General features: G+C 45.6%; 1 protein-coding gene across 6 annotated transcripts in view; it reads left to right on the top strand.

The window, feature by feature from the left end:
- Positions 1-23,856, top strand: part of ARHGEF10 (Rho guanine nucleotide exchange factor 10) — a 291,401-nt gene that overhangs the window by 19,854 nt on the left and 247,691 nt on the right. For 3 of the 6 annotated variants that reach the window (XM_075340323.1, XM_075340321.1, XM_075340319.1), the window contains exon 1: positions 11,033-11,179. The exons of 1 other annotated variant lie outside the window; for it this stretch is intronic. The gene's annotated coding sequence lies outside the window, so the exon portion shown is untranslated. Of the gene's footprint in view, positions 1-11,032; positions 11,180-23,856 lie in introns of those variants that run through there. 2 more of the 6 variants (XM_075340324.1, XM_075340322.1) reach the window with 1 other exon arrangement.

Genomic DNA, 23,856 nt, shown 5'->3' with positions numbered 1-23,856 from the left:
GGAGTCAGAGTCGGTATAAAATGGAGCAACTCCGACTCCTAAAATATATAATACATTAATATGGATATGTTTGTGACAACAAAGAAATTGTTACCAAGACACTGGCAGAAAAGATACTAAAGCTCGTCACACCAGCCAGTTTCTCCAGGCCTTAGTGGAAAAAGTTCTGCAAGATTACGAACTCAAAAAAGAGCAGGTTCTTGCCATTGTAACGGACAATGCTTCAAACATAAGTACAATTAAACTGATGAATGAGAGTAATGAACAACAGCTAGAAGAAAATTTAGGATTCAGTATGTTTGAGATGGAAGGCCACAGTGCTGTTCATGTAACTGAGGAACAAACAGATATTGCAACAGAAGAACAGCAAAATTATATTTTAGAATTAAATGATCTTGTTGAAGCTGCTTTAAAACACTTGCATATTCATCACATGTGCTGTGTTGTGCACACACTGCAGCTGGCATTAAGAGATAGTCTGCACCAGGAACATGCTGGAAATCTGATCGGAAAAGTGAGGAATTTGGTTATTGCCGCCAGAACCCCTAAAATTGATTCCATCTTAATGAGACGTGCTGGGAAAGGGGCAATTGTTGATCAAGCCACTCGGTGGGGCAGCACTTATTTAATGATTGAGCGATTGCTTGATCTAAAACCGTTTCTTATAGATATGGCAAACCCTCAGGTAACCCTAAATGAAGGTCAATGGACACAGGTGGCTGAATTGAAGGAATTGGTTAATCACCCATTTACCGTGACTAAAAAATTACAAGCTGAGGCATTTTCATAAGGGAGTGGAAGAACTTGCTATTTTGCCTGTCCCAAAGAGGAGGTCTAATCGCAGATGGCATTTCTGCTTCAATGAAACGGAGAAAGACACAGCTTTTGCAAAATAAAATTCTTCTGGCAGTTGTTTATGTGGACCCAAGTCATCGTATACTGCTTGATGATCAACAGCTTACTAAAGGAAAAGAAGCTCTGACTGAGGTAGCATTTAGGATGTGTATATTACCACAAAAGACCACATGGGACGGTGTATAACCTTAAAATTTCAATTTTATTCTATCAAATATAAAAATATCATATAACAACCATATGTATCAACGATGGAGTCATCAGAAATATCACACTGGACATGTCATTATGCCAAAGTTATCACAGTAACAACTAGCTGCCTAATCACATAACCAATATCTAGCCCAATAACAGTTATAATCGTTCTATGCAATTTATATAGGATATGTAGTGTTGGCTAATTTTGCCCCCACTGGGTGCTCCCACTAGAGCAATGTTTAAGTCCCCCAGTAATATCTATTGCACTTCTATGTTCAGTGTTATGGGCTCAGCGTTTGACAGAAGAGCATTCCCCCCCTGTACTAACCGCTGAATCACCTGTTATAAAGGATCTAAATGCAGCGTTTTTACTGACCTGAATGCTGTAATGATTGGCCTGAGTGTCCTTTATCCTGACGCGCGTTTCCCACTTCTTCAGGGGACGTGTGTAGGCATCTTTGAAAAGTACGCCTTTTTATAGCGATACATGTGACTCTGGATTGATATCACGTGTGCAGTGACGTGTATGTGGCCATTCCCTGTTGTTGACGCGAGAACGCCTAGACTTCCGGGTGCAACCTGGCCTCCTCCAAGTTCCGGTGGTTGGAACACACGCTGTGTATCGGCCATCTCGGTACTGTTACCGTGGCGACTGAGTTCACTCGTGCGCTACAAAGTTACCGTAATAATGGAGTTGGCGCAATGCGGAATGAAGGAGGTGGGCGGGATGTTCGTCCCGCTCATCTCTGCCCCTCTGCTTCTATTGGGCGGCGGTTCAGTGACACAGCGACGTCGCAGGGCAGGTAAGTAGTGTGACTGGTCTGGGCGATGTGCGCCACGGGTAGCGATTTGCCCATGTTGCGCAACCGATGGGGGCAGGTACCCATGCTAGCGATATCGGTCATGATATTGCAGCGTGTAAAGCGGCCTTTATTCTTTTGTCTTTCTTGGCTTTATCCTCTTTGAATAATCTAATCTAAATAATTGACATCTGATTCCTTTAACATTGACTATTTCAGCGTTTCCGTTTTACTTTTTTCTATTTCTTAGACTTCATTTTTTTTTAACAATGACACTTCTTTTAGATCAGCTTCAAGTTTTTTTTTAACTTTGATTTATTTATTTAATCTTCCTTGACTTTAACTATAATTTTGTCATGTACGACCTTGTCTAAACTCTACTTTTCTAACCTCTGCTTTTCTTTTGATACGACCTATTGCTTGACTTACTTTACTGTGAATTTTTCAATATTTGATTTAGACTTCATTGACTTCTTTTTGGACTTCTTTGATTTTTTTTTTTTCTTCACCTTTGACATTCTTCATTTCTTTGACTTTTTAAAAACTTTGACTAGTTTGAATATTTTACTTTTGACTTATTTGCTTAAATCTTTCTAAATTTATTCTTTTGCTTTTTTAGAGTTTTAGATTTTGGCTTTTTTTTCTTAATTTTATAATTCAAAGATCAAGTAGACAAGAACCAGCAAGTCGAAAAAATGGAGCAGTTGCAGAACCATTCAGAAAACCATTCAGTCATTAAAATATTGGCTAAGGTATTATCTAATCCGCTGCCTGGAATTACAACTAAAGTGGTACATCAGGATCAAACCAGGTTCATGCCTAATTAATCCACTGAAATCAACTTACGTCGTTTGTTTTTAAACATGCAGTTTCCACCAGATATTATTGGTCACAGGGTAGTACTATCATTGGATGCAACAAAGGCCTTTGATATCGTGGAGTGGAGTTATTTATAGGCTGTTTTACACAAAACCTCTTGGGTGCAATTGCTATATTCATCCGCTACAGACAAAATTAAGGCAAATGGCGAGCTGTCTCAAAGCTTCAAGTTACATAGAAATACAAGACGCGTGTCCATTGTCCGCGCTTGCTTGCTATCGCCATTGAGCCATTGGCAGCAGTGATTAGGAACTCTTTGAAGGTGGTGGGGTTTAGATATGACAATATGGAAGAGAAAATTGCATTATATGCAGTCCATTAACTACTTTTCCTGGAAGATTATGGTGGGTCACTGAATAATGCCATGGACACACATATTTTGGATGCTTATTGGGTCTCACCATGTGGTGGTGACGTGTCTAACTGCAACCAATCAGAGGCACTGTGTGTGTATCTCTATTGGTGTGAAAATAAAAAAAAATTGGCCCAGGGTCCTCCATATTAAGATTCCCAGCACAGATAAGGCATACGGCTACAGGATTCGTATCAAAATACATCTTAGCTCTGTATCAAAATAAGAGGTACTGCATGTGGCTTTTTTTTTAAAAAATTTTTATTTAAATTTAAAAAACTGGTTCCGCCCCCCCTTTAATTTTGATATCCAGCCATGATAAAGCTGACAGGAGCTGGTATTCTCAGGCTGGGAGAACCCATGCTTATTGGGATCCCCCAGGCTAAAAATAGCAGCCTGCAGCCGCCCAGAATTGTTGCATCCATTAGATGCGACAATCCCGGTACTTTGCCACCGCACCAGAGCAATTGGCATAAGCAATCAGGGTAGTAAGGGGCTAGTCACAGCAGCAACTAAGCCCTAGATGAGTAATGGGGAAGGTCTATGAACTCCCCCTCCCCCCTCCCCATTACTAATACCGTAAGTGAAAAGAAATAAACACAAACACGGAAAAAAATGTAAATACATTATGTCTGAAATAAAGCGTTAAATAAGTGTTCTTACATTGTTCTCTAATTTTGATCTCCAGTGTATATAAATATATACAGAATAACAAATTGCAAATGCACAATCATAATTCTTCGAAATGCACCGATACTGACCATATGGTATGTTCCTTATCCATTTAGGAAGACTCAGTATTGGCGCATTCGGAAGCATTGCACCAAAAATGACAATTTCTTAAAGAAATCCCGAATTCTCAGCAAAAGATTAAAAAAAAAAAAAAAAAAGTTATCCTGGGCCCACTCTCAAGGATGCCTTTAAGAGAATGAAAAATCTTGAACAATCATATTTGTTGTATGCACCAGATGAAGGGGACATCTCAGAAACATATAGTATCAGTTCTGGTGGTTTGATTTAGAGCAGGGTTCCCCAACTCCAGTCCTCGAGGGCTGCCAACAGTGCATGTTTTCAGGATTTCCTTAGCATTGCATCGGTGTTGGAATCATCAACTGTGCAGGTGATTAAATTATCACATGTGCAATACTAAGGAAATCCTGTAAATATGCACTGTTGGCGGCCCTTGAGGACTGGAATTGGGGACCCATGAATTAGACTTTGCTTTCTTGTCTGTCAGGCCGGAATAACACTTTTGCGTGTTACACGTGAGTCACCTGCGAGTCTTGCATTACATTACCCGGCACGGCCGCACACTCTCTTGATAGAAGCTGGTTGGCTGCATGTATTTCTATGCAACTGACATGGTCCTGTGCGTAGTATGTGCGGCTGTGCCGGGTGATGCGATGCGTGACTCGCGTATTAAACGTGACTCACTTGCAAATGTAACTCCGGCCGTAAAGTCAGTCTCCATATTCATTCTTATGAAAGCTTAGATGTCTAAGTTTCATACAAAAGGCGTGAGGAGACCTACTTCAAGTTTATACTTACAATGCTGTGTGATGCAGGCAATCAGTGTGTAGTAAAAGCCCATAAGGGTATGTGAAAATGATCCTTAGACACTGTGTCTTTGCACAGTGTCATTTCCTGCGGAGACTTGAGTGTTGGCTGCAGGAGACTGCAGCTGCTCTTGCCATTGATCAATGTTGAGGGCGCCACAGATTTACGCTTTGTTCTCTCGCTGAGAACACTTGCGTCTTCACAAGCAGAAATTGACATGCTGCTGCTCGGAAAGCTGTGCTGCATGTCCGTTTACGCTGTGGAAAAAAGAAGCACAGGGGGCATGGAGTTTATAGAAATCCCATCCACTCTGCTTGTACTGCAAAACGCTGCAAACCCTGATCGTGGGCTTGTACCCTATGAAGACTCAAGACTACTATTTACAGATATATGCAGATGTCGACAGGTATGATAATTAAAGGGAATCTGTCAGAAGGTTTTTGCTACCTCATCTGAGAGTAGCATGATGTAGGCAGAGTCCCTGAATCCAATGATGTATCACTTAGTGACAGAATAGCTGGACCCAGTAATCTATCAGAATTTTTAGATTTAGTCATGCACCTGAGCATAGGGAGCTGTCCCGCTCACACACTTTACATTGACAGGTGTCAATAAGAGGAGGGAGCATGCCAGACTGCGGTGTGCGTGGCAGTGTAGTATGAGCAATGGTAAGTCCTGATGTGTCCTGCTGCTTAAACAAGCAAATAACAGATTGGACCATGACAAGACAGACATCACTGAATTCTCTAATTCTCTGTTAACGCTTGCAGCATATTGGCTTCAGCTTACATAGCAAAAACCTGCGGACAGACCTCTTTACGACATTGGATGTACTGGGTACGTCATGGCTCATGTTGGTATAATCAGCGACGGCTTGTGCGGTGAGTCCCGCACATGTCACCTGTTTTGAACAGCTGATGTGCGGCTATCAGGGACGGGTGGATCTGCCATCCACCCGTGGCTGTTAATACCTTAGGTCGCTCTGTCAAACTGTGACAATGCGACGTAAATGGCCGCGGCAGGGAAATCACCTTTCCCCACCGCCATCAGAGGCTTCGTGACGTGATAACGGGGAGCCGATGGTTGCCATGGTAGCACAGGGTCATATGACTACTGTCGCTATCATGACTCACTTCCTCTTACAGCTGGCAGAGGGTTGGCTGTATGAAAAGAGCAGCATTTCTCCTGATCTGAGCTGTGCAGCGCTGATCAGGAGAAATGAAAATGTGATCAGACTGCTGATCCTTATAGCCCCCTAGCGGAACTAGTAAAATAAAAATAAGAAAAAAAAAAGTTAAAAGAAAAGCTTAAAAAAAAATAACAAAAACCCTAAAAGTTCAAATCACCCCATTGAAAATTAAAGGTTTAACCCCTTAACAACCCATGACGTACTAGGTACATCATGGTGACCTGGTTCTTAACGACCCATGAAGTACCCAGTACGTCATGGCGAAATCGCGGCCTCGGAAGCCCCAGTGGCTGCGATCGGTGTGCAAAAACCTTAGATTCGGGGAAGAGGGGATCTCTGCCTGACCTCAGGAGGGGTGGTGTCTCCCCCCGGATCTACGGAGGCTGTGATTGGCTGAGCGGCGTTCGTCAGCCAATCACAGCCACTGTGATGTTTCAGCCATTGAAAATGGCTGAAACATTGAAATTCAGCCATGATCAGTACAGCTATAGCACTCATCATTGGCTGGAGCTGGGTGATCTCTGTTTCACTAGCCCCCAGCTCTGATTGGAGAGACCAGCCTTGTGACCGGTCTCTCCAATCACCTTGGATCTGGGGCCGGTGACTTGTAGGTGACCACTCTCCTCAGCTTCCCTCCATCCGTGGAAGCTAAGGAGAGCGATCCCTGCAGGTGCCATTTAGTAAGTGCCCCGATCAGCCCACAATCCACCGCTGCCCCAATCAGCCCCCACCACTGCTAACTTTCAGCCGCCGCCCCAGCAGCAGTAGTCACCGCCCCGATCCACCGCCGCTACTGCTTCCGTTCTGCCACCACCCTCCTCCATCTGCTGACCCCCCCTCTATCCGCCACCGCTCTCCCCATCAGTCGCTGCCCCCTTCTATCCGCCACCGCTCTCCCCATCAGCCGCTGGCCCCCTCCATCCGCTACCGCTCTCCCCATCAGCCGCTGCCCCCCTCCCCTATCTGCTACCTGCTCTCTCCCACCTCTCACCCTCCTGCATCTGCTGCCCCCTCCCCCACCTCTCACCCTCCTGCATCTGCTGCCCCCTCCCCCACCTCTCACCCTCCAGCATCTGCTGCATCTGCTGCCCCCTCTCCCACCTCTCACCCTCCAGCATCCGCTGCCTCCTCCCCCACCTTTCACCCGCCTGCATCTGCTGCCCCCTCCCCACCTCTCCCCCTCTTGCATCTGCTGCCTCCTCTCCCCCTCCTGCATCTGCTGCTCCCACCCTCCCTGATCTGCTGCTTGCTCTCTCCCATCCTCTTCATCTACTGCCCCCTCTCACCCTCCCCGATCTGCTGCACCCACCTCTCACCCTCCCCGATCTGCTGCACCCACCTCTCACCCTCCCTGATCTGCTGCCCCCTCCACTACCTCTCACTCTGAACTGCTGCCCGCCCTCTCCCATCCTCCGTATCCCTCTCTCATCCTCGGCCGCGCACTCTCCCATACTTCGCCGCGCCTCCATCTGCCACGCACTCTCCCATCCTCCATCCATCTTTTTTTCCATCCCACCTAGTCCCCCCCCCCCCCTTTTTTTGCAGCACATCCGTGCGTGCATCCTGATTTTTTTTCTGTAAACAAGAAAGAAATACAAATAAACTTAGTTTAGGGCCAGTAAAATTATACTGTAGTAATCGTCAACTACAGTATTTTTTTACTGAATATGATAAGGGTCAGCCCAGTGCCACACGTGAGAGCGATGTACGAGTCTCACATCTAATCATCCAGCACAGTCTCTCTCTTCTAGATAGGAGTGTGCGGCTGTGCCGGATGATGCGATGAGAGATTCGTGCATCGCTCTCACATGTGCCACTTGCCTTAGTGTCAGTTGCAGGCGCTCATTTTTTTTTTTTTTTACTGACGTCAGTATTTTTTATTTCGCCAAACTAATATTTTTTGTATGGGGGGGGGGGTGTCTATTTTCCAAAGTGGGGTCACATGTGGGGGAGCTCCATTGTGTAGGCATTTCAGGGGGTCTCTAAACGCAACAAGGCATCCGCTAATAATTCCAACCAATATTGCAGTGAAATGGCGCTCCTTCTCTTCTGAGCCCCGCCGTACGCCCATATAATTACTTTCCACCACATATGAGGTATCTGTGTACTCAGGAGAAATTGCACAATACGTTTTATGGTGCATTTTTTTCCTGATACCCTTGTGAAAAAAGCTACCTGTTTGAAATAACAATTTCGTGGTAAAAAAAAATATATATATATTTTCACGGCTGAACATTATAAACTTTTGTGAAGCCTCCAGGGGTTCAAAGTGCTCACTAAACATCTAGATAAATTCCATGAGGGGTCTAGTTTCCAAAATGGGGTCACTTGTGGGGGAGCACCATTGTTCAAGCACCTCAGGGGGTCTCCAAACGCAACATCGCATCCGCTAATGATTCCAGACAATTTTGCTTTCAAAAAATCAAATTGCGCTCCTTCCCTTCCGAGCCTTGCCGTGCGCCCAAACAATTGATTTCCACCACATATGAGATATCGGTGTACTCAATAGAAATTGCACAATTAATTTTATGGTGCATTTTTTTCCTGATACCCTTGTGAAAATGCTAAATTTTATGGCTAAAGTAACATTTTTGTGTAAAAAAGTAAAACTTTCATTTTTTCCTTCTATATTGTTTTGGTTGCTATGAAGCTCCTAAAGGGTTAATAAACTTCTTCAATGTGGTTTTGAGCAGAGTGAGGGGTGCAGATTTTAGAATGGGGTCACGTTTGGGTATTTTCTGTCACCTAGGTCTCTCAAATCACTCCAAATGTGATGTGGTACCTAAAATTATTTTTTTGGGAAATTTTGTAGGAAAAATGAAAAATTGCTGATGAACTTTGAACCCTTCTAACTTCCTAACGAAAAAAAAAAATGTTTAGAATATTGCGCTGGTGTAAAGTAGACATGTGGGAAATGTTATTTAGTAACTATTTTGTGTGACATATCTCAGATTTATGGGCATAAAATTTTCGCCAAATTTCCATAAATGAACGCAAAACATATCGGCCTAAATTTACCACTGACATGCAGTACAATATGTCACGAAAAAAACAATGTCAGAATTGCCGGGATCCGTTGAAGCGTTCCAGAGTTATAACCTCATAAAGTGACACTGGTCAAAATTGCAAACAATGGCCGGGTCTTTAAGGTGAAAACAGGCTGGGGGCTGAAGGGGTTAAAAAAATTACATACTTGGTATTGCCGCATTCAGAAATGACGGATCTATCAAAAGATTAAATCAATTAATCTGATTGGTAAAAGGCGTAGTGGCAAACAAATTCCGAATGCCAAAATTACATTTTTTTGGTTGCCACAAAATTTTGCGCAAAATGCAATACCAGGCGATCAAAATGTAGCATCTGCGCAAAAATGGTACAGTTAAAAATGTCAGCTCGAGACACAAAAAATAAGCCATCACTGATCCGCAGATCTCGAAAAAAAGAACCCTACGGGTTTCAGAAATGGCGCAAAAAGTATGCCTCTTTTTCTGGACAAACTTCAGAATTTTGTTTAACCCCTTAGATAACAGTAAACCTATACATGTTTGGTGTCTACAAACTCGTACCAACCTGAGATATCACAACGACACATCAGTTTTACCAGATAGTGAACACTGTAAATAAAATACTCCCAAAACAATTGTGCAATCGCAGTTTGTTTGTTTTTTTGCAATTTTTCCACACTTGGAATTTTTTTGCCGTTTTCCGGTACGTCATATGGCAAAATTTATGGCTTCATTTAAAAGTACAACTCGTCCTGGAAAAAAAAATAAGCCCTTATATGGGAAGATTGACGAAAAAATAACAAAAGTTGCAGCTCTCGGAAGAAGGGGAGAAAAAAACCCACGAATGGAAAATCTCCCAGGAGAGAAGGGGTTTTAAAGGGGTTGGCCAACACCAAAATAAGTTATTCTGCACTGATTCTCTTGTTCTGGCGCCCCCAGACATGTAGCACAAGCTGCGCCAGAGGTCGGCGGATTCAGAAGCAATGTCTGCTGTCTTGTAGACCCAGGACCACTGCAGACTAGAAAAGCATGCAAGAGAAATATCTGATGACTTGATGTTTTAAGCCCGCTTGACACACTACAATGTATCTTACAATGTGTCGGCGGGGTCACGTCGTAAGTGACGCACATCCGGCATCGTAAGGTACATTGCAGTGTGTGACAGGTACGTGAGATTGTGATTGAATGTTAAAACGTTCATCGCATGCACATCGTTGAATCCTGACGAATTGAACGTCAGGTTGTTCAATGTTCCCGAGGCAGCACATCGCAGTGTGTGACACCCCGGGAACATTGAACAGATCTTACCTGCCTCCCGCGGCTCCAGCCGGCAATGTGGAAGGAAGGAGGTGGGCGGGATGTTTACGTCCCGCTCAGCTCCGCCCCTCCACTTCTATTGGCCGGCTGCCGCGTGACGTCGATGTGACGCCGAACGTCCCTCCCACTCCAGGAAGTGGACGTTCGCTGCCCACATCGAGGTCGTAATGACGGGTAAGTACGTGTGACGGGGGTTAATCGTTTGTGCGGCACATTCAACAAATTGAACGTGCCGCACATACGATGGGGGCGGGTACGATCGCATACGATATCATATGCAGAATCGTAACATGTAAAGCTGGCTTTGGTCACCAGACCACTGCAACCAATGACAGGCTGCAGCGGTCCTATGACTACCAAACTGAGCAGCATCCCTTCTAGAAGTGGTGCGTACCCCGGAGTTGCCCCACTACATGCTCAGTGTGCGGGCAGGTGAGTATGCCTCATTTATTATTTTAAATTAAGACGTTACTTAGATGTGGGTAACCTCTTACTATTTAATATTAGACCAGAAGATATTCCTGTCAGGAATGCCTTTGTAATGGAGCACCATCCATACTTTCCCCTACTGCTCCATTCAGTCTCTGGCTACAAGTCTACAGCTACTTTTGTCTCCAGCCACATGATATTAGCAGCGAATACAGTAAAGGATGACGAATGGCTCCTGTCCTGGTCCCTGTCCTGCCAGTGATGGGGCTGCCTGGCATCGTGGCCATGGCCAGCTGTTGGGGAGAATGCCATGGGGCGGTCATGTGACCCGAGAGGAATGCGCCGCCGCCGCGCATACAGCGTGTGTGGGGCCGGGAGGCACAGTCTACCCCACTCCCGCAAGAGACTGACGCGCGTCTCCACCAATGGAGATGGAGCTCTTCATAAATGCAGCCAATCAGCTTCTCGTGCTAGCCGGCGGACGCTTTGTACATCCCAGTTTGCAAAAATTGGAAAAATAATGGGAGAAATCCTCGGGTGAGTGTCGCTGGCAGCGGAGGAGCGGGATGTGAGTGCTGAGGCGGCCGGCTCCAGCGTGGTGAGTACTATCCCCACAGGCGCCGCACACTCTGGGGATGGAAGCGGAGTTAGTGACGTGTCTGTGGTCCGGTCACAGGGTTGGTGTGGAGTGCGGGTGACTGCTTAGTAAGGGGTTAATGCTGCTAATGAGTCCGCTAGGCATGAGGTACCCTGCTCCAGGTGTGACAAGTGCAGCACTGCTTAAAGGGGAGCTCCACTGGCGGGATTACAGCCTGCCCCTATAGCTGGCACCCTTCATTCTCCGCCAGTATAAGCCCCACAGTGGACAGGATCCCTCCCTGTGACCCCTGAAGCTGCTGCATATTTCCCATCGCACTCCCCATATCCACCAGCTCACCACCACCTTGCCACACACGTGACTAAAGGCTGGGGTTACACATTAGGGGCCACCACTGACCGCCCATTAGGGGCCATTAGTTCCCCATATTGTAACCTCTGCCTGTGAGTGCTGACATTGGGACCTGCATGGTACGGCGACAAGCGAGTGACAAAAAATTGCTAGAATTTCATCTGCTTGTTGTGGCGGTCACGTGTGGTCACAATTCGACCCCAGTCACTTGTACTACGCTGCGGCATAGAGCGCTCTATGTGCCGCCATGTAGTCCGGCCTTCGCAATCTGGGGCCTAATTTTTTTTAATGGATCCATTGACTTGAATGGCTGAGTACCATCCGATTTACTGAGGCAAATCGTGCATGTTGGAAAAAATCGGACATGTGAAGGCGTCATTGACGAAGATTAGTTCAAGTGCGAACTGATGTTTTGTCGGATAGCACTCAGGCTGAAAATCCAGAAGTCTGCCCGAGCCCAGAGTGGGACACTGCAAGTTCATCAGCGTCTGTCCGAAGGGTGGAGGCCAACAACAGCCCACGGCTGATCTACTATTCACTTCTAACACTTCTCTGAGTAGTCAGAAGATCAGCTCTTAAAAGGGCAATTCCCATCTCCAAGATCCTATCCCAATATATAGTCTAGTTCTTCTGATTCACTGTCGCTTAACTCATGTGCAGGGCATTGCAGGACCTTGAGTATCCATGGTTACGACCATGCACAACTAACTAACTGTCACTATATGTGTCGTCGTAACTATGGGTACCTAAGTTCCTGCCATGCCTGCACATGAAGTAAGCAACAGTGAATCAGAAGAACTGTACTACATTTCTAATTGGAGGTATTTGCTAATATTATGATCATGGCATACATGTGTGGGCGGATTGCGCGGAATAGATCAGGCTAAAGATTCTGTCCTACAGCTATGTTAGGCTAGGTTCACATTTCCTTCAATTTGTATCAGTCACAATCCGCGGCTCTGGTAAACAACGGAATCCGTTTGGCGGATTCTGTTGATTCCCATAGACTTGTATGAGTGGCGGATTGCGACTGATGAGCTTGTGTTGCATCCGCTGCACGGCGGTCAGTCGTGCGGAAACAACACAGAATGTAACGTTTTTTGGGCCGTCAAAATTAACGCACCGCGCAGGAATCCGTCGCCATCCGTCAAGCTTGTAATGTTTGTCTATGGTGCTGGATTCCGTCGGAATCCGTCTTACGATGCAATCCAGCACTGGATTCCGTCATGCTCTACTGAGCATGCCCAACATGTTTGGCACACCCACTGGGCTGTCCCAAACACAAACGGATCACGACGCTGTGAACAGAATCCTGTGAAATAACACCTCCGTTGCGTCAGTTGACATCTAAAAAACGACGGATCCGTCGCTCAGTCGCAATGACGGACCTGGCGGATTTAAAACAATGGAAATGTGAACCTAGCCTTATACATAAGGATAAATAACCAAGGGATTGTCTCAAGTTCATAAATAAGTAAAAATGCAGTGTTTCTAAAAACAAGAAACTTTATATTTTGGCGCACACAATGTGCTGCTGCGCTCTTTGGTATGCTTACAGGTATTGGCCAACTTGTGCTCCAAGTATGTCAGATTCCTAGGTGTAGTATATAGCAGTAATGCCGTATAAAATCATATAGTCAATGTTGTCATATATCTCGGGGCATAGAGTGCGATTCTGAGCTGTGTGGAGTAGTGATCCTATTGAGGTCACATCTGGTTCTTCCTCTGCTGACAGTCCTCTGGAATCCCCAATCATTATCTCGGAACAGGATGTCATCACCAATGTTAGTTTGGGGGATCATCTCACGGTGTGTGTGTGCTTGTCTGCTGCATGCTTCATCTGCTCCTCCTGCGAAGACTGCCTCTACTTGAGTCTGCACTAGGCATGATGTGTGTTTTCTAATGTGATGCCTTCAGAAGTTAGAAAGAAGCAAACAAAAACCTCACATCTGGAAGTGAACCAAAGAGGAACACTGGTGCAACCCCGTCTGAAAACACCATTTCAGAGTTTTTGTTTCTTTTACTACTGGAGTGGTGCTTTAAATCTAAGGGGTACTTTGCACGTTGGGACATCGCTACTGCGATATCGTTGGGGTCAAATCGAAAGTGACGCACATCCGGCACCGGTAATGACATCGCAACGTGTAAAGCCTAGATGCGCCGATAAACGATCGCAAAAGCGTCGTAAATCGGTGATCTGTGTAGCGTCGGACATTTTCATAATGTTGCACCAATAGGAGATACGATGTTGTTCCTCGTTCCTGTGGCAGCACACATCCCTGTGTATGAAGCCGCAGGAGCGAGGAACATCTCCTTACCTGCCTCGACCGGCAATGCGGAAGGAAGAAGGTGGGCGGGATGTTTACGTCCCGCTCATCTCCGCCCCTCCGCTTCTATTGGCCACCTGCCGTGTGACGCCGCACGACCAGCCCCCTTAGGAAGGAGGCGGGTTGCCGGCCAGAGCGACGTTGCAGGGCAGGTAGGTGCGTGTGAAGCTGCCGTAGCCATAATGTTCGCTACGGCAGCTATCACAAGATATCACATGTGCAACGGGGGCGGGTACTATCGCGCTCGGCATCGCAAGCATCGGCTAGTGATGTCGCAGCGTGCAAAGTACCCCTTAGTCCCCAGATATACACCTTCTGGTGCCTTTATCTTCTATCGCCGCCGCTTCAATCAGTCTCTTATGACTTGTGACCTGCTGGTAGCTCCTGTGTTTCATGGAGTGCTGCAGGTCACAAATCAATACAAGTCTATGAGGGTTTCATTCTGGCTCTCATAGACTTGCATTGGTTACTTCGGGATTCCGGCCAACCAGAAGTTGCAGTCACATCTAAGCACCACTCCAGTGCTGAAAAAAACGAATAACTACTGAGTTGGCCCAAATAAAAATACTTCCCAAATAGGCACCATTCCAGTGATGATTCCACTACTGTCTCTCCCAGTGGCCACATGAATCATGTCTGGTGACTGCTACAGCAATCGGCCACTGATCGGCTGCAGCTCTTTAGGCCTTGTGCGCACTGGGAAGTGGAATTTTCTTGAGAAAATTCCGCATGCCCTCAAAGATTACCGCACCCGCGGTAAAAAACCGCGGGAAACCGCACCCGAAAACCGCATGCGGTTTGCCGCGGTTTGCTGCGGTTTTACCGCGGTATTATTCGCGGTATTGCCGCGGTTTTGCCGCGTGCGGGTTGGGATGTGCTTTATTGCATTCAATGCAATAAAGCACATTGAAGAAAAAAAAAAAAAAAAGTCATTTAATTCTGAGAGTAGATAGACAGAAGAATAGATAGAGGGATAGATAGATAGATAGAGAGATAGATAGATAGAGAGATAGATGACAGATCGCTGCATTTCCCACGGTCGGCAGTGAGTTCACATTACCGGCCGTGGGAAATGACCGGTAATTACCTCTGCTGTCTGCTGCTTTCATTCAGCCTGTGTCTGTGACAGTCGCGGCTGGATGGAAGCAGCGCTGGACGTCGGACCTGGATTACGCCGGAGTTTTGTTGCGGGAGGGGTTAATAAAATGGTGAACGAGGCTTGTTTGTTTTATTTAAAATAAAGGATTTTTCGGTGTCTGTGTTTTTTTTCACTTTACTTACGGGTTGATCATGTCAGCTGTCACATAGACGCTGCCATGATCAAGCCTGGGGTTAATGGCGGTGGTCCCCCACCATCATTAACCCCTTGTATTACCTTGCCACCACTGCTACACGGTGGCAAGAAGAGCCGAGGACACGCCGGTATTGTCGCATATTGCATGCGACAGTGCCGGGGCAGCTGCGGCTGATATTCTCGGCTGTGGGAGGGGGAGTGAGGCGGGGGACATTACCCCTGCCCCTCTCCCTCCCCAGCCTGAGAATACCGGGCCGCCGCTGTGTGCTTACCTCGGCTGGACGGTAAATATGCAGCGGAGCCCACGTTCTTTTTTTTCTATATTTCCGTTTTCTTTCTATGTGTGTTCTATGTGTCTGTGTCTATGTGATCTGTGTCTGTGATGTCTGTGTCTGTGTGTGTGTGTTTACTCTGCACGGCTTCCTCTTCCTGTAATGACATCACTTCCCTGCAAAACCGCAAGCAAGTGATGTACATTACCGGAGGTAAACCGCAAAATACCGCAGGGAATAACGCAGGAAAACGCAGTGAACCGCACAGAATTTGCTGCCTGCGTTATTCCCTGCGGGATTTCTTGATTAACATTGAGTCAATGGAGTAAAATCCCGCAGCGCTAGGCGGAAAAGAAGTGACATGCACTTGTTTTTGCTGCGGGATTCCCGCAGCAAAACATGCAGCTGTCAAATTCCGCCCAGTGCGCACAGGATTTTTTTTCTCCATAGGATTTGCTGGTGATTCACTGCAGAGATGTTATGAACATTTTCTGCAGCGAAACATGCAGCAAATCCGCGGCAAAATCCGCGAAAAATCCGGTAAGTGCGCACATAGCCTTACTGTTCTGTACTGTACTGTTCAGTAGTCACATGACGTAATGTCACATTACCGCCTGGAGGCACAGCTCCAACATCCCAGGACGGACTCTGGTCTGGGTGGCAAGAATGCCTTTTATTTATTTATTTGGGCCACTTTAGCAGGTAAAGAGTTGTCTACGAGAGATGAGCGGACACTGCCATGATCTGGTGCTTGGTACTCGTCATGAGCAGTCGGACGGGCTCTACTCAAGTACTCGAGTATAATGGAAGTCAATTTTTCCTGAAGAATTCCCCCCAAAATGTCGATCATCATCATTGTCCACCTTTGGGGGCGTTTGTTTTTTTTACTTAAATGTATGTCTTTCGTTCTAAAAATCATATTGTAATTGAGTTTTATTGCAAATTTTGCATGCATTCGCTTTCACAGGCTTCTGTACACTCATCTTTGGTGTGGTCTGTGCTCAGAAAAAGACTGATAGTTACAAAGTCTCCTGTCAGACCATCAGGCCAAGCTCACTGATTCTCCGTTAGCTCACTGCAGCCAGCAATAGAGAGAGATTGTATAAGACAGTGATGGTGAACTTTTCACAAGCCGAGTGCCCAATCTGTAGCCCTAAGGGGTGCTTTACACGCTGCGACATCGCTACCGATATATCGTCGGGGTCACGTCGTTAGTGACGCACATCCAGCGCCGGTAGTGACATTGCAGCATGTGACACTAATGAGTGACGATCAATGATCGCAAAATCGTTCCAAAACGGTGATCGTTGACACGTCGCTCCTTTCCTTAATATCGCTGCTGCCACCGGTACGATGTTGTTCGTCGTTCCTGTGGCAGCACACATCGCTATGTGTGACACCGCGGGAGCGACGAACATCTCCTTACCTTCATCCACCGGCAATGCGGAAGGAAGGAGGTGGGCGGGATGTTACGTCCCGCTCATCTCCGCCCATCCGCTTCTATTGGCCGGCCACTTAGTGACGCCGCAGTGACGTCGCTATGACGCCGAACGCACCTCCCCCTTGAGGGAGGGATTGTTCGGCGGTCACAGCGACGTCGCTGACCACATATGTGCGTGTGATGCTGCCGTAGCGATAATGTTCGCTACGGCAGCGATCACCAAATGTCGCACATACGTTGGGGGTGGATGCTATCACTCGACATCGCTAGCAATCGCGTGTAAAGTACCCCTAAGTCTTACCTGCGTAAGTCCCGGCCTCTCTCTCCAATTCCGCAGAAAGAATTGACATGCAATTACGTGCGGCTGCGGGACATCCGCAGCATGTTACGCAACAGCACGTATCCGCAGCATGGACACGGCACTCGCCATGTCCCATAGGATAACATGCGGAGTGTCTGTACATGCTGAAACCTGCGAATTTATCTGGAAAATCCAGAAAATCTGTGGATATTCCGCAGATAAATCCGCAGTTTTAATCTCCCGTGGGCACATAGCCTAAACCCAATTTTTTTTCCGAAGTGCCAACATGGCAAATTAACCAATCCTATTATGTAAATAATTAATTCATTGATTGTAACATTACCTTTGCAGTCTTCTCTTCAGCAGGAGGCATCATGCTCATGCATGCTTACCACACATTGAAGCTGAGCCCCTGCCCTTTCCAGACACAGCAGTTGGATTGATCTTTGTGGAAAAAAATATTAGACAAACAGACAGATTTCACCCTGAAATCCACATCTTCATTAGCTACATTTCAAAGTTTGAACTTGTCGAAATCCCATAAAGACGTACGAGTTGCTCCCCTCCCACTTCATTATGTAGTTATGTCCTCCTTCCTGGGCCACTTCCTGGTAAACATGTCCCCCATCCAGATATATATTTCCTACATTCTGGTATATTTGTCCCCATCAAGGCCGCATGCAGGTAAATGTACCCCTTCCTGGTAAATGTACCCCATTCTGGCATGTTCCCCCATCTTGGCTTGTCCCCCCTACTGGCAGTTCCTCCATCCTGATATGTTCCCCCATCCTGATTTATTCCCCCATCCTGGTAAATGTACACCCTATTCTGGCAGTTCCCCCTTCCTGACAGTTCCCCCTTCCTGACAGTTCCCCCTTCCTGGCATGTCCCCCCCCCATCCTGCAGTTACTCCATCCTGGAAGTTCCTCTATTATGGCATGTTCCCCCCATCCTGCATGTCCGCCATCCTGGTACAGCCACGCACAGTTGAAAAAAAACATACCTTCCAACACCCACTCCACCACTGTGTGCCGCTGGGCCCTCAGTTCCCATGCGGCCACAAGACGTCATTACACCGGTGCCACTTACTGACGCTCCCGATGTCTCCTAGGCCACAGGCCTGCTGCCTAGGAGAGCATTGTCAGAGCGAGGAGAAATGTCTCCTCCGCTCCAACACAACTTTGATTGCGCCAGCTGTTCAAAGCAGCTGAATGAGATCACCGCTAGCTTGCCTTCAGGGCTCTGCGTGCCATAGGTTCGCCATCACTGATTTAAGGCAAACAATGCAATATTTTTAATGAAACTTGATTGCAAAAATAATTTTTAGGCCCAAATAGATACATTTAAGTAAAAGTAAGAAAAAGTCCCTAAAGGTGGACAACGCTTTTAACAGGACTCTGTCCGCACAGAATAACTGTTCAGACCAAGTACAGGCACTCGGTGCATCAAGGCGGAGCTGATATTTCTACCTGCTTGTTTTCCCTTTATCTCCACCCCTACATCTTCTTTGATTGACAGCTCTGGCTTCAGTATATCTCCATGGTGCAGATGTTTGGTTTCTTTCATCCATTTTCTTACACTGATGCAGGCACACTGAGCTTGATTAGTAAAAAAAAGATTACATTTGGATAGTAGTCTGCAGTACAAAGTCTGTCTTCTGTGCGTCATCTATTTTATATCGGTCCCCATACACTGTAATGGCCGAGTCTGATCCGTAACACAAGTGAGAATAAGACCTGCTCTAAGTCTCACAAATGGGAGGCACGGACATATTTTTAAAACTTATGTGTACATATCAATGAAACTCTATGGGTCAGTGTGCTGACATTTTAGGGACGTGTACAAATGATGTGTGAGTCTAGTTTCACTGTGATTCTAGTGTGACTCTTGTCAGACTGTCCGAAACCTGTTGTTTCCCCTGCACGTCTAGGAATTTACTAGATTTAAAGGGGTGGTCCACTAATTTGACAGCCCCTTCTCATTCCCCTTGTTTTCCCCCTTAAAAATAAATAACCCTGTACCCACCTCCGGTGCGACCGTGATCCAAAGGCCCACATGGCATACAATCATTTCTGACTTCCCTCTCCCTACCTTCGGACTTTTGAGTAGGAAGTAAGTGCATCGCTCACATCCTGCTCAAATATCCGAAGGCAGGGAAACAGATGTCGGGCACTGACAATGTCACGTGGGCCTTGGGATCGTGGCTTCAGACATCGCTGGAACCGCGGCCGAACCAGGGAGTATAAGCTGATTTATTTATACGGAGGCAAACAAGGGGAATGAGTAGGGGTTGTCCCAATGGTGGACACCCCATTTTAAGGGGCTGGTCTCTTTCAAATAAGCGTCTTCCCTGACTGCAGTTTGCTCTAGAATAGCAAACCACTTTATATGCTCCTTCCCTAGGTCCACTGGTGAGCCTCCTCCACTGCTTCGAGTGTCTGGCATTGGCTGAATCACCTCAGTCAGTGGCAGTCTATCAGTGATCTCAGTAGATCTGAAGGGGGCGCTATACCTGTACTTGCAGAGCCGCTGAGCATACTGATTGGCTGTGACACTATTGTTAACAGCCAATGACAATGGGAGCAGTGGAGGAGACTTGCCAGTGGACCCAAGAAGGCAGAGTGGTTCATTGTTTAAAACAAACTAGTGCCTGGGTGGATACTTAATTGAGAGGGAACAACCCCTGCCAGAGATTTCATCCCAAAGTGTTTCCATTTATTTTGGCCATGATGGCGCTCTCTGCCACTGTCAGACTTAAAGGGTGAATGCATTCAGGACGCAACTGCAGCGGATTTTCTGAAGCAATACACCAAAATTTGTGTGTCTTAAACGGGTAGTCCACTACTTAAACAACCTTCTCAATCACTACAATTCGCACATGTAAATTAATAACTGCAGTACTCTCCTTCGCTGAGGGTGCCATACCAGTAATGTCAGGGCCAACTCTCTCGGGCTTCGAGTTATTTTAGATTTTGTCACCTAGTCCCTGCAGCCAACCAGCGTCTGCTTCACTCTCGCTTCCTCCGGACAGGGCTGACATTCGGATGAAGTTGAATCGCAGCAGATCTCACTTCTTCCATGTCAATTTAATCCGAAGGAAGCGAGAGTGATGCAGCCACTGATTGGCTGCAGAGCTTGCATGACATAACAACGGGGAGGTGAGTATAGCTGTTATTTTACATGGGGGAAATATAGGGATTGAGAAGGGGTTGTCAGAGTAGTGGACAACCCCTCTAAAAAAGGATTTTGCAATCTATTTCACTTTATGAATTGCAAAGGGTGAAATTGGCAATGAAAGAATAGACATGCTTGGTATTGTATTATGTTATGGATTATCCACATTCCATCTGCCAGGCTTAAAGGGGTATTACCATCTCCAAAGATCCTATCCCAATATGTAGTAACTGTAGTAATAGTAATAATATTAGCATATACATTGAATTAGAAATGTAGTATAGTTCTCCTGATTCACAATATCGCTTACCTCGTGTTCGGGCATTACAGGACCTTATCCATGGTTACAACCACTACCAACTGACTAGTTAACTTAAAGGGAACCAATCACCAGGTTTTCATATATAACCTAAAGCCAGTGTTATACTGTCACTATCAGGCTGATTCTATACATACCTGCAGTGGTCAGCTCAGATGTTTAGGTTTTGAAATCCAAGAAAGTGAAGTTTGTAAAATGAGCAGCTTCTTGAGTGACAGATGCACTGGAGCAGATCATATATTATGATATTATGTCTAGCAGGACCTGTGAGGTCATACCATGTGCCAGAAGGGGCGGGGCCTCAGCCACCAAAGCTGGATACCAGGTCACATGGTATGACCTCACACAGGTCCTGCTAGACAAAGTGAGTCATTTGTATAATGCTTATGCTAATTCTAACAGGGGGAGGGGATAACTATGAATATATTATCTGCTCCTCAGCGTCTGTCACTCAAGAAGCTGCTCATTTTATAAACTTTACTTTCTTGGATTTGAAAACCTAAACTTCCGATCTGACCATTACAGGTATGTATAGAATCAGCCTATAGTGCCAGTATAGCACTGGTTTTAGGTTATATAGGAAAATCCTGGTGATTGGTTCCCTTTAACTATCCCTATATGCGTGATCATAACCATGGATACCTGAGGTCCTGCAATGCCCTGAACATGAGGTAAGCAACATAGTGAATCAGGAGAACTGTACTACATTTATAGATGAAGGTATTTGCTAATATTATTATTATTACACTTACTACATATTGGGATAGGATCTTGGAGATGGGAATACCCTATTAAGCAAAAATCCCGCAGCAATAGATGCTCCTAACTTTTGTAAATGTTTTATAATGTCCATAATATTTCCTATTGCATTGCTACTGGAAAAATCGAACTGGCTCATGAATTGATGTCAATGGCTCCTAAAATGCTGTAGACTTTATTTGTTCTCACGTTAGAGACTGTGTCGCTGATTTTGTTATATTTGATGGGGAAAAAAAAGCATGCTGCATGTAAAATGAGAGATGCTTTTAAGAAAACGTATAGACCCCACTGACGGATAATAGCTGCAGCAGTGTCCATCATACGGATGTGGTGAGGACACAGAGCTGTATGTGCTTGGAAACTGCTGTTTGGTAAAGTGCGTGCTTACTTCCAAGGCAGACAGCAAAGAAGTCTGAAAATGGATTACTGGGCATTTCTAAAATTTGAGGCTACAGCCCCCATAAACTTTAGACTTCTGTTTGCCTAGCAGCCCTGTGTTGTCTGAGTGTGCTGCTGCCAGACTGACAGAAGCAATAGAGGGATTGGCAGTCCGAAATTGAACATGCCACATCCTTATTTCCAAAATCATCTCTTGTGGGAGAGCGAGGGGCTCCCCATACACATTACACTGTCTGCTGGACCCGCTGGTATCATTAGCCTAATGAGTATGGGGTCTTCAGTGAGATCTGCATGTCTGTAATCTGCTTGAGTATCTCTGTTTTATGGTATGATATCAGGTTTATTTATAATAAGCCAGCCATGAGTCTGGAAAATGTGTATGTTTTTTTTTTGTTGAAACATCCAATAATACTACTAAGTGAAGCTCGCATCATGCTCACTGTCCCAAACATTGTATGAAAGTGTTTACACTGGGATTACAAGTGTGGATAATAATATTACATCACATAAACAGTGTTGTAAAATAGAATACAAATTGTCCCAGTACTTACAAGCGAGCAGAGACAATGTAAGGGTACTTTCACACTTGCGTTCAGCGCAGTCCGTCACTATGGAGAATAGCGCAGTCCGTTAACCCACTGCGCTATTCTCCATAGACTTGTATGGACGACGCACTGTAACGCAAGTGTCAGCGTTGCATCCGCTGGACGACGTAGCGTCGTTATTTTGACACTGCGATGGGCGGAAGGAACGCAGCATGTAACGTTTTTTTGAGCGGCGCAATCCGTAGGATTTCACTGCGCATGCTCTTCTTTTTTTTTTAAATCACATAAACTTTATTTTGTCTCTCGGTGGTCGAACGTTCAGCTGAGCACCCGCCCGCCGGCTTTTGAGAGCTCTCAGCTGAGCACCCGCCCGCCGGCTTTTGAGAGCTCTCAGCTGAGCACCCGCCCGCCGGCTTTTGAGAGCTCTCAGCTGAGCGGCCGGCTGCTGGGTGATCAGCTGATCGTTCACAATAGTCTGCTGCCGGTAAAACTGTAGAGAAGAAAAAAAAAAAAATTAAAAAAAAGCTTTCCGTTGTTTTGTACGATCCGTTGCATTCGTTGTGCCATTATATGCAACACATCCGTTGCATCCATAACACAACGCAATGCAACGGATGCCGTTCAACGCAAGTGTGAAAGCAGCCTAACATCACACTGTGCTGCGCTGTGCCATCTGACATGTTTGTACGTGCAGCTCTGTAATGTATATTTGTACATCCTGACATGTAGAATATTATTTGTGTAAGTATATTTGTCACACTGCGGCCTGTGCAGTGCCACCCGTTACAGGCACAGATCTATATAGCAGCCCTTTTGAATCCAGATAAAAATAGTCACAACATGATGTAAAGCAGATTTTCTCATTCCATGTATCCTCAGGGCTTGCTCAGACAAGAGCATTGTAGTCATTTATAATAAGTGGGAAAAAGTGCATATATGGTTTGTGAAGGGTTTGTACTTGAGCAGGTCGCTTGCTTTCTACTGCTGTGGAATGTAGGTATGCAGCATCTAAGGAAATGTGCACACGTTGAGTACTTGGATGCGGAAATTCCTGCACTATTTCTGCATCTCTTGGTAAGAAAAACACACAGCAAAAATGTGCTTTTTTTTGTTGAGTTTTGTTTGTTCTTTTTCTGTGCGTTTTTCTACTGTTTTTGGACAAGAATACTAAAGAGATAGATTATAGAGACAGATATATAGACATAAAGACTGACAGATAAAATGGAACAATCCTCCCCAATATATAATAAAGTTGCACCCAGTGAAGCTTATTGGACAGCTTTATATGATTAACTACGGTATATAAATAAATAAAAAAAAAACCTATTTTTGATAGCCAGCAATTGTATACTCGTATTATATCTCTGTCGCTCACTCTGTCATTCCCTATCTCTGTAGATCCAACAGAAATAAAGACACTTTTCAATGATTAATGTAAAAATCCTTTATTGGTACATCAAAGGGATATATATTTTAAAACCATTTAAAAAAGAGA

This window comes from Anomaloglossus baeobatrachus, chromosome 3 (genome assembly GCF_048569485.1).
Source record: "Anomaloglossus baeobatrachus isolate aAnoBae1 chromosome 3, aAnoBae1.hap1, whole genome shotgun sequence".
NCBI lineage: Eukaryota > Metazoa > Chordata > Amphibia > Anura > Aromobatidae > Anomaloglossus > Anomaloglossus baeobatrachus.
The sequence above is the reverse complement of the archived record's forward strand: the minus strand, read 5'-3'. Positions and strand labels throughout refer to the sequence as shown.